The sequence below is a fragment of the Cynocephalus volans genome, chromosome 2 (assembly GCF_027409185.1).
Source record: "Cynocephalus volans isolate mCynVol1 chromosome 2, mCynVol1.pri, whole genome shotgun sequence".
Classification (NCBI taxonomy): Eukaryota; Metazoa; Chordata; class Mammalia; order Dermoptera; family Cynocephalidae; genus Cynocephalus; species Cynocephalus volans.
The window spans coordinates 131,659,995-131,675,833 of NC_084461.1; the positions used below are offsets into that span (position 1 = coordinate 131,659,995).

Genomic DNA, 15,839 nt, shown 5'->3' on the forward strand with positions numbered 1-15,839 from the left:
CTTGAGGACTTTTATCTGTACCCGTAAGGAGAGGTCAATGGCTGGGCTGGTTGGCCACACTCCAAAACACTGGCAGAAAGGGATATTTAAAAATGAAAGCCAAGTAACCTCTCAAGGTAGGACAACCACTACAGAAAACACTAAGGGCCAGGTTTTGTGACACAACTTGGAAAGGACATTGGGCTGCATATCTCTTCAGCCTGGGCTGGAGACCAGGGGTCAGTACCAGGAGGGGGCAGATCAGCTGCTGCAAGGAGCAGAGGTGCCGGGAAATGCCGGAGTCAGGGCCGTCGCACAGGTTGGTTGGCTTCACAGGTCATTTAATCCCTAGGCCAAAATATGCCAGATTCAAAAATAGGATATGGGCACAGAAGGAGAAAGGAGGGTGTTCCCCAGCCCTCCAAGGAAAGTAGAGCCAAAGGAGAAATCATCCTCCTATTTCTGTCATCACAATGACACACATTGTACCAAGTTTCACTGCTTATAAAATCATTACTACAGAATCACCTTCTTACTAACCACTAGGCCAGGGGAGAACTCTCCCCATTTTAGTCAAGGGAAAGGGGCCCCAGAGTCATGTATGTATGTGGTACCTACCCTTTCAAGATCTGGTTTTGTTTGTTAATTCTCATACTCATCCTCCTGAGGAAGGTCAAGGGAGGGATTCCTATTCCCAGTTTGTGGTTTAAATCAGCAATTCTCAAGTACTGGTGGGTATCAGAGTCACCTGGGAAACTTGAGGAAGACCCAATAGGTGCTGTCCAACAGGAAGGAGTCTGTGTCTTCCGCTCTCTATTAGCACTCCTGATTATTCTGATCACCACCAACACCCCGACTGGTCTAACCTGGGTCGACAACACAAGACCACATATCATGCGCTTGATTGCTGTGGCAAAACTAAAACTATGCAAGTTTCTAAGTGCTTATTCTCTCAGCTGGTGATAGAGATGAGAAAACATCCAGAGGTGAGCTAGTAAGCTGGCTGTCAATGAGAGAGAGTCCTTGATTTGCCATGTTTTTCTATTTCCATGGTGTAAATACTCATACCATGGCCAATTCAAAGTAGCAATGGAGTTGAGAAGAGGTACGCACAGACGGCTCTTTAGAGACACTGTGATCCAGCTCCAGAGCATGTCTTCTGTGTCCCATTCCAAAGGTGGGGATCTTTCCCTTAAAACATCCAAGAGGGGACATGGGACAGTCTCATGCGGAAAACAGAGAGTACATGTTCTGTAACAACATCATTTTCAAGGGTGAGCATCTGGATTACTACTACTCTACCATGGTCTTTGAAGAGTGATTGACATGACTTTGATTCCCAACTTCATGACTATAAGCTGTGTGGTCTTGATCAAGTCTCAAACCTCTCTGGGCCTCAGATTCCTCATATCCATACTAGAAATAATAATATGTTCCTCAAAGGGAAACTGTAAAAGCTAAAGGATATGCTATATGTAAAATACGTAAGACAGTACTTGGTAACTGGTTATACTCAGTAAAGGTTTGGGCTGTTCTCTTCCTCTCCCACATCCCTCACATTTTTCAACCTAGAAAGGACCTCATAATATTTCTGTCTAGATGCCTTGCTAGGGAATCAGAGACTCAAGGTAGGGTAATTGCTTTGCTCAACAAACCACGGGCAGTTGGCACAGACACCACCCTGCACCAAAAAATTTGTCACTAGACCATAGTCTCCTTTGCTCAGTTCAACCTGGAAGCCAGGCTGTGGAAATTCTGCATGTTTATATTGGAGGGATTTTGTCACAGTCACTCTGCGTGCAAAAGTTTTGACAGAGCAGAAGTCCGGAGGCATTTGGCTTAAGCAGCCTGAGCTTTGGAGTTGGGCTTGCCCTACAGAAGGTCGCTTTCACCTTTCTTCCACAGATGTCGGAAACATTTAAAGCTACGGATTGTGTCTCTGCATCCTCCTCCCTTCACACCAACTAATGTGTTTTTCATTTCTCTTGGCTGGCTCAGTTTCCCATGTGTTCTCCCAAGCTCTTCCTCTCAGCTCCCCCGGGCTTCCCACAACAAACCTGCGTGCTGTGGCGTCCTAGTAGGAGGGGCTGCTGAAACGCATACCGGATATGCCTTTGGCTGTGTTTATCAGCCCCAGCCCAGCTCCTGTGGCTGAAGGTGGCTGAAGCAGAGGGCCTGGGCTATTCTGGCAGCACAGCCTGCGTGCTGCACCCCATCCCTGAAAGCAACCTGCCCATCCGGCCCAATGAGACAGAAACTTCCAGCTCTATCACTGTTCATTATTCGGGACCTGGGCAAAGAACTTCCCCCTTATGCCTCAGTTTCCTCATCTCTGAGTATAACAGCAGTATGCACATCTTCATTTTATAGGGAACACTTTGCGTTTTACAATAGTCCCTTTATCTGTGGCTTCCTGTTTAACTTCCATTACAACCTGTGCAGTAGGGGATACCATAATAGGTAAACTGCAGAGCTAGGACCACAGCTGGGGTCTGCTCAAGCCAACAGTAAGCAGGACTTTTTGCCCTCCCTGCTTAGCTCTCTCTTTTATTTAAATGTGTGTGTGTGGTTCTATTTCCCTATGTAGGAACACCTTCATTTCCTTCCTCCTGGTCCTCACCTCTCTGTCCCTCTCTTCCTGTGAAAGTAGCTTTGCTCTCTCTGAGAGCGCTGGGGGTGGCAGGGCACAGCTTGCCTGCGAGCCTCCCAGAACAAACAGAGGGTTAGCTAGAAGACATTCACTCTCTAAACTCCCTGCTTGAGTTCCTGGTTAGAGGAGGCACCATGCATTTTCCTGCTCTTTTCTGTTCTTTTTCCACCTTTATATGTGTACTTGTGTCCTACTACTAAGTACTCCTTTTGGACACGGGATGTATTGGGGGGTTTTTTTGTTTGTTTGTTTTCTTTCTTTCCAGTTCCTTTTGATAGAAGAGTCAGGCAGAACATAAAGTATTTGCGGAATCCATGGGTTCCACAAACATCTAGGCTGAAGATGGACTCCAGAGAGAGCTTGCTTGTCCCATTTACCCATTGCTTAGGAAAGTAGAGAGGAGGGCATTTCGAATCCAGAAAGAATCTTAGGTGAGGTAGTTTCCCAGAATATCCTGGAATGCCACCACTCTGAATCTCACTTTTTCCACCAATAAGAGCCTTCTCTCCAGGTGGAATTCACTTCTTTCTTAATGCAAACCCTGCCTTGCATCCCAGAGGCCATGTTTCTGTTAAGCCCTTCATCCTTCTTTGTGTCACTCTCTCGGTGGATTGTAAATTCTTCTAATGTAAAGACCACTTCTTAATCTTCTTTTTTGTATTCACCAATGCAGCTCCCACCACTACCACCTAATAGTAACAGTAGCAGCTTTCATTCAAGCGCTTACTCTGTATCAGAGACTATTCGAACAATAACTTATTTAACCTTGCATCAGCCTATCGAGGTAAGTAGTATCACTATTTCCATTTAAGTAACTTTCCAAGAATTGCAGTATGTGGAAATAAGAGAAGGAGCTAGGATTTCCAACCCAGGTTTGTCAAGTTCTCTAATACTCAGGCTGGTGTTCCCAAGTTCTGTGATATCCCGCCTAGCACAGCGTCCAGGAGAATAGATTCTCCACGAGAGAATTCCAATCTTGCCTTACTAAGACTCAGCACTATCTAAACAGAAAGACTGCATACAGGTCATTTCATCCCCCCTCTTATCTCACCGATGAAGGAGTTAAAGCCACAGAAGGGAAAGTGAGTCAGCCTACGTTGCCTGCATAGTTGGTGGCACAGCACAATGGCCAGCCTCGTGCTATTTTCCTATTGTCTGCAACCCGTTGGCCTCTCGCTTTCCTAAAGAGTTTCCATAGGACAGAAATTGCTCTGTATTCGAAAGCTTAGGCAGGAAGAGGGTGTGGGCACAAGGTATGTCATACCTCATGATGACGCTGTGTAGGACACCAGGAACACCCCCAGCTTCCCTGAAGCTTTACTTTCCTGAAAAGTTGTGCGTAGATCAGATGCTTGCTTTCCCATTCCAGTAAGTCAGCCTCCGGGGGGTGAGTCAGTTTGGCTCGTGGCTGGGAGTCTGTGCCATGGCTTTGTCTTCATGCTAGTTGTCAGTTGATTGGATGAGTATGGACTTTAGGATGTATAAGATTATGCATACCTGTTATTGCTTACTGTTTAGCCTTCTGTCAACATTTTATAACAGATAATTCTTTGTTGTGGGGCCTACCCTGTGCATTGTAGGATACTCAGCAGCCTCCTTGGCTTCTACCCAGTAGATGCCAGTAGCACCTCCCTTCCCCTAGCTGTGACAACCAAAAATGTTTCTAGGCATTGCAAAATGTCCCCTGGGGGCGAAATCACCCTGGATGATTTAGTCTCCTGTTTCCTGGAGTCCTTTGGTGGGGAAGGAGGTGCTAATTGGTAAAGAGAGCAAATATACAAAACTCCAGCTAGAATCTATATCCCAAGGATGCTCTGACCTGAGGTTTCAAAATATTTTATGGTTTCCACATATTGCACGCTTGCTATGTGCCCAACAGTAGCTAAGTCATTTAACTCACTTATTCCTCATAAGACCCCCATGGGGGGGGCTATTATTGTTCGCATGTGTATTAGTCCAGGTTGTCCAGAAAAACAAAATCAATAGGTGTCTCAATAGGTGTGTTTGTGTTTGTGTTTGTGTGTGTGTGTGTGTGTGTGTGTCTAAAGAGATCTCAGAGATTTATTATAAGGAATTGGCTGATATGATTATGGAGACTAAAAGTGCCAAGGTCAGCAGTCAGTAAGCTGGAGACCCAGGAGAGGTGGCGGGATGTAGCTCCAGTCCAAAACCAGAAGGCTCAGGATCCAGGAAGAGTCAATGTTTCAGTTCAGTCTGAAGGCAGGAAAAAATCAATGTTCCAGCTCAAAAGCAGTCAAACGGAGGAGTTTCCTGTTATTGAGGGGGAAGTTAGCCTTTTTTCCCCCATTCAAGCCTCCAGTGGATTGGATGAGGGCCACTCACATTAGGGAATACAATCTTGTTTACTTAGTCTACTGACCCAAATGTTAATCTCATCATGCAAAAACATTCTCACAGACACACTCAGAGTAATACCTGACCAAATGACTGGGCACCCTATGACCCAGTCAAGTTGACACATAAAATTAACCATCATGTGACATTATGGATGAGAAAACTGAGTCTCAGTATAGCTTGTCCAAAGAGTCACACAGCTAGCAACTGGCAGTAGAAAATATCAAGATGAGGTTTGTGGTCTTAACCTGTATGGGAGTGTTTCCCCACCCAGTATGTTCATTCTGGGTGTGTGTTAAACTCTCTTGGGTGCATGAGACAGAAATAAAGCTTGAGAACTATTGCTCTGTGTGCTGCCCCTCAGAATCATCAAGTATTAGAGTTAGAAGAGTTCATCAGGATATTCTAATCCAGTGAGACATTAATCTGATGATCACACAAACAAAGAAGTCTTGCGACCACAGTGAGCACTCTGATGAAATGGTGCATGTTCTCTGGGGAGGAGGCCTGGCCTTGGGTCAGGGGAGTTTGCCCAGGGAATGCAAGAGTAGAGTTATGTGGGTAGAGAAAGTCAGAAGCCATTCAAAGCAGGGTGGCAGGGAAGGAGCAAATTGACCCAGGCTAGCTCTGCAGAGGGACACTGGATATGGGAACAGGGAAGTTCTGTAGGGGTGGGTTGAGGGTGAGGAAAAGTGACTGTCATAAAATCACAGAACCCCATCCAATCCCATCTCTCATTTTATAGGGGAGGAAACAGACGTGGAGAAGTTTCTTGTTCAAGGACACACACTAGGGCATTGCAGAGGTGGAGTGAGAACTCAGATCTGTCTCTATACTAATGATATCTCCAGGGACTATTTCACTTCCCTGTGTTCCTTGGAATTGCCTGACCCTTCCTCTACTCCAGAAGGAGTCCCCCAACTCTTGGAGCTTCAGAGTTGTCCCTGAGTCTCCTACTTGCCCTAAAGATGGTGAAAATACTCTCCTAAGTCCATGAGTATCCTGAACCCTGAGCACAGGGCCATGCCACAGGAACTGCCACGTAAGAGCTATATCAGCAGCTGGGAACACTGACATAACTCATGACCAACTGAGGAAGAAGTTACAACAGGGTAGTCCGGATCTAGCCCACAGATGTGTTTTATTTGGCCACACGATGTTTTCAAATGCTTTTGAAATGAATTGCCACCGTTTAAAAATCAGAAGATTGCGTGTTAAAAATCAGATTTCTAGCTTGCCTTCCTGCATGACAGCAACTCCCTAGAGCTCCTCACTTTCTCTAGGTACCCACCTGCCCACTGTTTGCAACCCCTGAGGTGGCAGGTGGCCTCTGCAACCTGGGGCTCTGCAGACAAGCAGCACGGCATGCCTGACCGGCCCTGCCCTGCCCTGCCCCACAACAGCCCTTCAGAGCTGCAAAGGGCGACCTTGGAATGGCTCCTCGAGTCTTCTGTCTGCAAGCTGGCCAGCGCCACTTCTTTAAACTGTTGCTCCCCAGATATGGGCTGCGTGTCCTTCCTGTCCTGTCACCCTCTTTCTGTGTCCCTGTCCCTCTGAAAGGGATGCATTCAGAATGAAGCACAGTGTTCTCCAGGTGGGCTGACCCACGTAGAGGATTTAAAGAACATCTTTATATTTTTATGCCATTAATTTTCAACATGGCAACCAGACCAGCAAGCACAATGTCAACCCAAATTGAAAGAAGCCTCATAACATAAAAAGTTGATTCTCTTTTATGATTCTAGCTAAATAGAATAAACTCCCAGAGGAGAACATCAAATCATTTCCTGAGACTATACACAGGCAGATCTCTAACAATGTGGGAGGAATGACAAGCATCTTGAATTTTTTTTTTTCCATTTATAAGTATAAGCAGTGAAAAGAGTCTAAGGAAAATACTTGTTAAAGTCCTTGTAAAATGACAGAGATCTAACTGGCTGTATAAAGTTACTGCTGGCTCTCTCTGTATGAACCCAGATGGACTCTTTGTTTTGTTTTGTTTCACCCTTAGAAACAAAACTGTACAGGTAGAAAACAAACAAACAAACAAACAAACAAAAAAAACCTTTGCTATAGAAAAGATGCTGGCTTAGGAATCTGGTATCCTGGGGACTACCCCTCAATCTGTCTCTGACTACTGAGAGGTCACTTAACATTCTGGACCTCAGTTTCCCCATTGTGCAGTACTATTGCTGAATCAGTTTAGAGATTCCACAAATGAGAGCAGTATGTCCAAAACATCAGTCACCTGTGTGTAAACTTTTCTGCAGATCCCCAGAATCATTGATCATTTACTTAATTCTTCTCTTAAGAAAGACTTCAGTTCTAGTCATACTGTTTTTAGTTTAGTTTTATCCCCAGCAGAAACATTTACAAGATCACAGGTACAATATGTTATTTATGACTTTAGTACATATTAAAATAGTCAGGAACTAAAATTTAAAACAGCATTTATCCATGTACAACCTAAAATCACCTTGCATGCCTATATCATTTTGAGTACACTGAACTTTGGGTTCATGGATGGACTTCAGGAGGTCCTTGAACACCATAAAATTATATACCAAGTTGCATGTGTGTGTGTGTGTGTGTGTATTTTTGAGAAATTAAATACATCGTGTGATTCTCAAAGGTCCTTTTCTTCCATTAAAGAGCTGAGAACAATTACCTCCAGTGGGATCTCTAAGATCCTGTCAGACCTTTCTTGGAAAGGGACTGGGCAAAGGAACAGCATTTTCTAAACAGACTGCCTGGGGCTCTTTTCAGCAAATTTCCTCCCATCCTCTTTTTTAAACATCTCCTAAATGGCTAAGGAAATACCGTACAGTTACTTGGTGGGTGGGAGTAGGAGAGGACTTCTCTTGGACTGAGCCTGGGGATTTGACAGGGCACAGCCTAATCTTGGCTCCTTCTGTGTCTGAGGCAGATTAGTCTTCGAGGCACTGGAATGGCAATACTCTGAGGAAAGGAGCAGGGTTTTACTTAAAGTGACCTCATAAACACTTGGCAAAAGCCTCAAACACCAGAATCATACAGAGCACAGCTTAAGCAGATTCCTTTCTCTTGGAAGGACTTGGAAGTCCAGCTCCGCAGGATTGTTACAGAGAGAGGGGCAAGAATTATAAACGTGCTATCTCCCTCCAGCACTGCTTTGCCTGGCGGAACTCCCTGCTATTTCTCCGCCTGCTTGTTTTGCAGCTTGCTGACTTTCCACATGTCTGACCTGAATTGGTAATGGCTTTGATGGTCTAGCTATAGGAGAAGACCTATGATATTCCTGAGCCCTGGAAGTGATGGAGGCTACTGTTTGCAAGCAGACGTAAATATGAACACATCAGATATATCACATGGTAGCCTTGATCATGCCTTGCAGTAACTAGACAGGGAGCTTCCCAATAGGAGAGGCAAAGTTACTCATCCCAGAGCCCAGTCCAGAGAAGTGCTCAAAGAGCAGGTAGTGGATATGTGATAAATGTTGAATGCATGGATGATAGTTTCTGATCAGGTCAGTTATATGGGCCATACCCCAGGAACGAAAAATATACTCAAGGATGCAAAAGATACTCAAGGGAAATTTCAGAGTAGAGATGATATTTGAACAAAGCCTTGATGTTGAGTATAATTTTAACAGTATAGGAGGCTATGCTATCATGTGATTAAATAAAGGGGCTCTGGAGTCTGGCATCTGATTGAGTTTGAATTCTGACAGCCCCATGTACTAGCTGTGCCTCTGTGCAAATATCTTAACTCCTGTAAATTTGAGAGTCCTCATCTACAAAATAAGGATAATGATAGTACCTGCCTCCAGGACTGTGTGTGAGCATAAAGTGAGAAAAGCCACATGAAGCACTCAGCACAGAGCCTCAGTGAATGTTCCTCATGGTCATCATTATCATCATCATCAGTGAAAGTGGGGAGGATATTCCACACGGAGGGACTTCAAAGAGTGGGGCACCAAGAGGGCAGCCAGCTTGCCTATAATTTCCACAGAATGATCAACTCACCTGAGCTATTCTCAGCTAAAGGCTGCAATCCTGCTAGCAGACTTCAAGGGGGCAGCAAGAAAGAAGGCTCACCCGTTGCCCTCCTCAGCAGGATCTGTTTTGACTGGCTGTGCTGCCCATGCTGCCCAGAGGTCTGGCTCTGCTTTTACACCTCCCGCTGTAGGGGTACTGGCTCTGGGACAGAACCTCCAGGGTGCGGCCACAGGAAGCTCCTACACCTGCAGGCCTTGGAAATAGATCCTTCTTGTGGCTCCTTTTCCCTTGGAGAGGGTTAAACAAGGAGGCCCAGCAGCCGCAGTGTCCATCAACATCAAAGAAGGAGTCAGGGTGCAGGAGGAGCCACAGAATTGCCAGAGGTGCTTGCCAGGGCACTTGCTGAACTTCCGCACCTAGCTGGGGCCAGCTGGGCCTGAACAGCTCTGGAGCAGATGTCCCTTGGTGCTGTAGGTGCTGGTGGGCCCTGTCCCTTCTTCAGGTTTTTATTACCACCTCCCGTGAATCAGATTGGATTGCTTTATGTTTTCTTCCTTGCCCTTATTACTACCTGATATCACATGATGGCAGTTAGTGTTGTATCTCTTGTACTGAGACAATGCCTGCCATGTAGTAACCACTTAGTATTTGCTGAAAGTTAGAAAATTTCATGAATGAGTGTCCATAGTGCCTGGCACATAATAGGTGTTTCATCAACACTTGTCTGATAGTGAGAGTTTGCCTCTCTGGCTGGGGAACAGAGATAAGGGTCTTGTGGGAGGGGGAGGATTATGTTTATGAAAGCCTTCTTGGAGGGAGCATTTGAGCTAGATCTTAAAAGATGGAGTGAAATTCCATGGAGTGAGTGGTGGAGCATTCCAAACACAAAGCATAAGTGTTTAAACATGGAAAGCCCTGGGAACATTTGAGAAATGAAGAATAGTTATGTTTAGCTGGAGGGGTGAAGACATAAAGAGGCATTACATGAAGTTATGTGGAGAAGCTTCCCAGTATTACAGATGGCCTGCAAGGCCATGCCCGAGAACAGGGGCCTGCCTCCATCAGGCAGTGGAGAGTCAGTGCTGGTCTTTAAGAAGGGGAGTACCATGATCTGACCAATGCTTTGAGAAGATTGATACAGCAATGCCTTGCAGAGTGGATCTGAGGTGGGAGGGAGACACAAAACAAAGACCTGAAGCAAGAAATGCAGAGAAAGTATAAACAGGTCTCAGTGTGTCGTTTGGATGTTGATTTAAAACATAAGCAGGAAAAGGGAGAGTCAGAGATGAAGTTGAAGTGCCTACAAGGGTGACTGAAGGAAGGGTAATGGCAACGAACAGAGAGGTCATGAGGAGGAGCGGAAGGGGTGGGGGGTACGGAAAAAAATAACAAGGCAAAGTCTGATCTTTTGACTCAGATTGCCTAGTTGGTGAATTCTTATGGACATACAAGTTGCGAAGTCCTACTGAATATTGGAAGCAGACATTGAAATTCCAAATGTCCATAAGGGCTAGAGAATTTTTGAAAGTCACCTCCATGGAAATCACCTTTATGAAAAGAGTCTACCTAGACCTCGGAGTCAGCATAGTTGCTGGAGTTGGGTAAATCTGTCTTCTGATCCTCACTCTGACTCTTCTTATGTGTGTGACCTTGGGTAATTCTTCTAACTCATCCAAGCCCCTGCTTTCCCATCTGTAAAATGGGAATGATAATAAATCTACCTCCTAGGATTTTTGTGAGAATGAACATACACATGTGAAGTCCTTAGCATGGTGTGTACTAGTGGTAGAACACTCAATATACATCAACAACTATGGCCAATTGGAAACAGAAATGAATTAAGCCAATTCCCTGCTTAAAGGAACAGCGGCTATTCACCTTCAACAAATTACTGCCACATGAGAATCTGGGTTGCCACGCCTTGCAATTTTTCAAAGGAAACTGGAAATCTGGACCTTTGGGGGATGAAATTTCCCATTCAAAAATGGTAACTCTAAATTTAAACTACAAGATAATATTGTGGCATCCGACAGTGCATGGATCGAACAAAATATGTCTGTGGGACTGGTGCAGCACAGGGCTGCCATCTGTTAAGTATTATTTGAGACAGACTTCCACTGGTGCAGAGATCCTGGGTGCCTCTTTGGAAGACAGAGCTGCTGCTTCCTTCTCCTGAGATATTAGGCTCCAACCTCTCCCACCCATAGAAAGATGGGCTTGCAGGGGATGACCTGATGCCTCCAGCTCTGTGGTGCCACGTCCTCTAGTGTCTGGCCTCAGCAGCATTGTGGAGATGAGTTTGGGAATGATGCAGAGCTGGATGAGCTGGCCAGGGAGAAGCCCGTGGTTATTTCCCTGCTGTGGAGAAAGACAAGCAAGAGAGATGGGGAGGCTAGCTAGAAAGGCAGAGTAGCTGGCCATCTGACCTATTAAAACCACTTTACTAAGAACTATAGTTGAACCAAACCAAGTCTGAATCTGAGTGTGCATGTGTGTCTGTGTGCCTACCCAGGGAGGCAGAGGGGGAGAACAGGCCTGGATGTCTATCTGCTTCATCTGTTTGCTTTTCTCAAGTTTGTTCCTGTGTGAACGGACCTTTCTAATCCCTGTACTCATAGAGAAGGAAATATCAGCTGTAGCTATTTCCAGAAACTTTCACAGCACCACCCCCACTCCACCTCACCCTTGAACACTTGCCCACTGGTCCCCAGGGTCAGAATCTGCAGCAGGCTTCTGGGTTCTAGAACCCAGAGTGGAGATGGAGAGAATCAGCCAAGCCGGAGTGTTAGTCAGAGCTGCCAGTGGCACAGATCCTCCTGCCAAGGGGTAGCTGGCACTACCAGGGCTGAGTTGCAAAGATGGGCAGGCCAATGCATGCCCAGCAGGGACAGAAGAAACACTGCCCCTGTCACAGCCGGTTGAGGTGGGGATGCTGGGAAGGCAGGGTCACCTTTCCACAATGTGCTTAGTTAGCCCCAGGTGAAGATTTGGTTTCCTCCTGTTTGCTGGGATATCTGACTTTGTATCAATGATCACTTTCTACCTCTAAGGAGATGTATCCTGTGGCTCTGTGACTCACAACATTTTAGAGAAAGAGATTTTCAGTCTTTATAGCAGCATATTTCTTTCTTTAAAATGACACCTTGCACTAAACCACAGTATTTAAAATATATTTTGTAAATGAGTAATTAGTTTCAAACTTTATTCTTGGTTGCAAAGACTATTACTTTCTTTTTTTCTTTTTTTTTTTTTTGGCTTTTTCGTGACCGGCACTCAGCCAGTGAGTGCACCGGGCATTCCTATATAGGATCCGAACCCTCAGCGGGAGCGTCGCCACGCTCCCAGCGCTGCACTCTCCCGAGTGCGCCACGGGCTCGGCCCAAAGACTATTACTTTCAAAGTCTCAGAAGTGCCCCACAGGAAACTTTAGGATTCTTTGGAGCATGCTGTGAAAGCCACTGAGATAGTCCCCCTTTTCTGGGGTGTTGGGATCTGAGTGATGAGAGGTCACCACCTCATCCTTCACAGAGTGAGATAAAGATACAAGGTTACCACCATTGTGTTTTGCAAAACAAAATGAAGATAATAGAAGGGAATCACAGCATTTCACAGCATTTTACTGATTAAATTTGAATAGGAGGTAACTAGCATGCTGGGGCTCTAGAAGATGTTGGCTCTAGTCTTTTGAGAGTCAGCACTCACCATGTGACATTGGAAAGGCCCTTCTTGTCCGTGGATACAGATTCTCCATTTGTGGCTATCACTTCACCTGAGGGTCTAGGATCTGTCGCTGCTTAATGTGTTTGACACAGAATGCCGCACTATCTCAAAACCATACAGGTGCACTCAGTGTGCCCTTAATAGACCCAGCCCCTCTACACACCCACATTTACATACTGACACTAAGTCTATAAGGTGATTTCATACAAAGAAATGGAAATGAACTGTTGGAAGGTTTCCAGTGGTTACATGAGGTGCGGAAAAGCAGCAAACAAGGCCACAGTTACAAGCACCAGCCCTGGAGCCAGCCCTAGACTTTAGCCTAACTATATCAATCACCGGCTGAGTGATCCTGGCCAGGCTACTTACCGTCTTGCTTTCCCCATCAATAAAATGGAAACAGCATGGTACTTCCCTCCCACGCTGGGTTGGTCAGTGTTGTACAGTACGGTGGGGAATCCCACAGGCTTTGAGTGCACCAGACCTCAACTCAAATTCATTCTCTTCTGCTAATAAGCAAAATGACTTTGTAAACTTCAATTTTCTCATTTGTCCAATAAGGATAACAATTAAGTCAGATCAGGTTTGTAAAACACTTTAGTTAGCACTATACTTGGAATATAGTAAACACCCAGGAAAAAAAAATTGGTGGCCAAGTGTAAGGAAACTTTGGAGGAAAAAATTCCAGCTACAGATAAAGATTGGGGGCAGTTATATGCTATGCCAAAAAGAGTCCACCCCTGGGAATGAGGACTGGGCTGTCACCTCCAAAAGTGCTCTTCTGTTTTTGGGACACAGTCTCCGCATCTGTGCAAGGACGATGTTGTACTCCACAGTTGGATTTCAATAGTCTCTGGCTTTATGATGCACTCCCTGCTTCCAGTTTTCCCCATGTAGGGACCTGGGATTCAGTGTCCTGCATCCCAACGCAAATGCCTTTAGGATCAAGCACACATCAGGCATGAGTAAAGTGAGCCATCTTGAGCTCTGTTTTTTTCAAGACAGTCACAAACTTGCCTATTAAGCATGAAGGAATTTTCTTCATAATCACAAAGAAATGTGCTCGCTCCCATTTTTCTTGAACCACTGACAGCCTCAAATTTGGAGAGACTAGCAGGAGAGAGGATCCCTGATGTAAATGGGGCACTCAAGCCCCATCTAATGCTGGCATCTGCTAGTCAGCAACAGCTGATGGTTGCCAAACAGAAATGAAGGACCAGCTAAAATCTCACAGATTTTCAAGAAATATTAGAAATCAGATTTTTTTTTTTTGCATGTATGAAATCTTCTGATCATTAAGAGTTGGCAAGTAATTTAAAATCTTAGAAAAAGCAATACTTCTGTAATCTGCAGATTCAGTTCACTGATGGCATTTTGCAATTTCGGGTGTAATTAGTTTCTAAAACATATCTTCAGCTATTGGCTGCTGTGGTCCAATGTTCCCTACCTCCACCCCCTAGAAAAGGAGGATTCACCAGGCAAGACCTTGGACCAAACAGAACACATGTTATGCATCCTCACCATGTTCAGTATTACCTGGGATGAGCATCTGACCCAACAGCAGGTCTCTATGGCCATTGTTTGCAAACTTAAAGATCCATAGAAGTCATTTTGGAATAAAATCACCTAGAGAGATTGGGCAAGATATCTCAGGCACCACCCACAGAAATTCTGATCCAGCAGATCTGAGGTGGGCCTCAAGAATCTGCCCAGATGGTTGTTCAGCCTCCCTTTGGGAAGCTGATCTCAGGTCTGGCTGGGGGCTGTGACTGTGGAGGTTCTGCCCACGTGGATGCTCAGTGCTGGCGGGTGGTCAGCGGTGTCCGTTGCTGCACTTGAAAGGAGAAAGACTGCAGAGAGTTGATTTGCCTCTTCCAGGGAGTAAAGACAGAGACCCACTCATGTTATTCATTTACTAGAAGTTTATTTTAAAAATTCATAGAGAAGTGAAGACCATCTGACCTATGGGGCCAAACCATGTGGAGACCAGAATATTGTTCAGTCACTGGAATGTTTTCACTCTTAACGACTGGGTTATCTCATCTGTCCATAAGCATTGGGCATCTGTTTCTGCCTCCTCTGATCATGAGTACTGTTCTGTGCCTTAACCCTATCTTTCTGCTCTCCAAGAGAAAAGGCCTTTTTGGGTCAGCTGGTAACCAGCCAGAGCACAGTGCTTCTGTTGGGTGGAGCATTCACACCTCACAGGCTACTGACCAGCCCATAGCTAGTAGTCTTTGGGTCAAGACATCATTTTGTATTACATCACCCATGCCAGGATGCCAATATTAGGCATATCAACCTATGTATCAGGAACTACCCAGAGAAGGGATGGCAGGCTCCTTGCATGGCCCACCTGCTATGATAACAGAGGTGAGGAAAAGTAACCAAAATGGCCAAAGAGATAGAAGCTCCACAAGTCTGAAGGGACAGACGCCCCAGTAGGAGTGTTCTACACCCTTGCTGGTGACAGATGCTAGGCATGGAGAGCAGACTAACTAATAAAGAGTCTACAGGCTCTGTGTTCTTATCCCTGTGCCACCATTCTCTGGCTACATGACCTTGGGTAAGTTACTTAACCTCTCTGACCTTAAGCTTCCCAGTCTTTCAATGTGATTATAATAATTCCTCACCAAGGGCTTGTGAGGGTTAAATGAAACACTGAGTGTAAAGCCTTTAGCACAGAGACTGGCATAGAGCAAAAGATAATATTTAGTGTAAAAGAAAAAAAGAAACCTACAGAGAGTTTCTCTTCTCAGAAAATGTCCTCAGAGAAGAACAGAACAACATTGCGAGAGGAAACCCAATCTGGGGAAACATGAGCTATTATTGTTATTCTCCGAGTATATAAAATGGATGTGGATTAAAGGTGGTGGTGCGGGGTTAGGAGGAGAGAGAGCACTGGATCAGTGGGACACCTGGGCATGGGCCCTCACTCTGCCATCTTTGTAACTAACTCTCTCAGCAGCTGTGAACAAGCCCCTTTCTACACCTGGGCTGTATTTTCCCCATTTCTGAAATGAGGGGATTGGGCCATCTGACCTCAGAGAGCACTTCCAACTCTAAAGCTCTGGAATCTTGTGAGGATCAAGAATAGCAGCAGAAGAAACAAAGACTTAGTCAACTAACCCCAGATTCTAGAAGGGCTGTTTTTGGTT

General features: G+C 45.3%; 1 protein-coding gene across 1 annotated transcript in view; it reads left to right on the forward strand.

The window, feature by feature from the left end:
- ADRB2 (adrenoceptor beta 2) overlaps positions 1-15,839 on the forward strand; it is a 104,968-nt gene that overhangs the window by 28,078 nt on the left and 61,051 nt on the right. The window lies entirely within an intron of this gene.